At 43.9% G+C, this 2,055-nt stretch overlaps 1 pseudogene; it reads right to left on the reverse strand.

Moving 5' to 3' along the window:
- Positions 1–250: 250 nt before the first annotated feature.
- On the reverse strand, positions 251–344 carry LOC122100128 (annotated as a pseudogene).
- Positions 345–2,055: the final 1,711 nt, after the last annotated feature.

The raw sequence follows: 2,055 nt of genomic DNA on the forward strand, positions 1-2,055 counted from the left end.
GTTTGTTATATATCTTACCTATGGTAAATAATGCTGCAATAAACATATTTGTGCTGGTAGTTTTAGTATGGTCTTGTTTGTAATCATTTGGGTGAATGCCCAAAGTGGGATTTCTGGGTCATAGGGGAGCTGTATTTGGAATCTTTTGAGGAACTTCCATACTGCTTTCCAAGTGGATGAACAAGTTTATACTCCCACCAAGAATGCAGTAAGGTTCCCTTCTGGCCATATCCCCTCCAGCATCTGTTGTAAAAATTTGGAATGCTTCACGAATTTGCATGTCATCCTTAAGCAGGGGCCAAGCTATTCTTTTCAACAGAGAAACTGCAGATTTAAACAACTGCTTAGATCAATTAGATTTAACAGACGCCTGCTGCATATTTCACCCAGCAGCATCAGAATATACTTTTTCTCAGCAGCACATGGAACATATTCCAAAATAGACCACATTTTAGGCCACAAAGCAAACTTGTCCAAATTCAGAAACATTGAAGTTATACCTTGAATTCTTTGAGACCACAACGGAGTAAAATTAGAACTCAACACCAAAAGCCACAAAAGAAAGTCCGGTAACATATGGAGGCTGAACAAAACACTGCTGAATCACAAGTGGGTCGTGGAAGAGATTAGAAAGGAAATTCAAATGTTCATGATATTCAACAAAAATGAGCACACAAATCACCAGCTCCTCTGGGACACAGCAAAGGCAGTACTCAGGGGCAAGTTTATAGCTTTGAGTTCTTACATCATTATATTGCAGAGATCTGAAACCAACAATTTAATGAGACAACTGAGCAGCAAGATAAACCCTCAACTAGTAGACAAAAAGAAAGAGTTAAAATTAAATCAGAATTAAATGTATTAGAATCCACAAAAAAACATACAAAAAATCAACAAAACAAAGAGTTGCTTCTTCGAAAAAATTAACAAAATTGACGGACCCTTAGCAAATCTTATGAGAAAAAGAAGAGAACACACCCAAATAAATAAACTCAGAGATGCGAATGGAAATATCACCACAGAAACAACCAAGATTCAAAACATTATAAGGGAATACTTCTCAAAACTATGTGCTAATAAGTTTGAGAAGTTGGCAGAAATATTGACATGCCAAAACTAAACCAAGATGAGTTAAACCATCTTAACAGGCCCATATCAAGCATTGAAATACAGCAATAAGAGACCTCCCGGGGAGTTCCGGGAAGATGACGGAGGAGAAGCTGGAATCTGAACAAGCTCTCGCATAGAAAGCAGTTTTAGAGTTCCAGTGAACAGTCCTAAGCCAGAGAATCACACCAAGTGTGCCATCACAGGACAGAGAGTTAGACAAGAGAGGGGAAGCTAAGACAAGGAGACACATCTGAGCGCCTGCCAGCAGCCGCCGCTGCGGCGGCAGGGTCGCAGCGGCGACCACAGCCGCGGCCATACCTGAGCGCTCACACAGAGAGTCCGGGACTAAGGAGCCAGACGCAGCGGGCAAGAGGATTCTACTCAACACCAGCAAGAACCGACAAGGAGCGGACATCTTCATCCTGCAGTTTGCAGACCAGAGACGACCCAGGATCCAAGACTCGGCGTGAGTAGAAGCCCGATGTCCTCACTCCTTCTCAGGGAGCAGAGGAGGGAAGGCCACCCCTCCCCCCCCAGCACTGGTGATCTCCATCTTGGATACCGACAAAGCTCGGAGGAGCTGCTAGCTCCAACTCAGGCCTTGGAATAAAATGAGTCATTTAACAGGTCACAAGAACTTAACTGCTAAGTGACCTGCCAGACTCAGCTCCATCCAGGGAAAAGTCACCCAGCTCAGGCACCAGCCATTGGAGTGGCTTTCCTCACTGGGTAACCAGAGCCAGAGGCTGCCCCTCCCTCTAGCAGCCTCAACAATCAATTGAAAAACATAAACCCTGAGAATGGCTTCAGGCTGGGCGCTGTGAATTTTTCACAAAATAGCCCTAGGGAAAAGCTACTGTTTGTTGAAAGGCCTCAACTCTACCAGAACCTAGCCTCATCACCCCTCTTTTGTGATTCTCAAAGCAAATCACCCTCCCATTAAAC

This window comes from Dipodomys spectabilis, unplaced genomic scaffold, assembly GCF_019054845.1.
Source record: "Dipodomys spectabilis isolate Male_0828 unplaced genomic scaffold, ASM1905484v1 ptg000565l, whole genome shotgun sequence".
NCBI lineage: Eukaryota > Metazoa > Chordata > Mammalia > Rodentia > Heteromyidae > Dipodomys > Dipodomys spectabilis.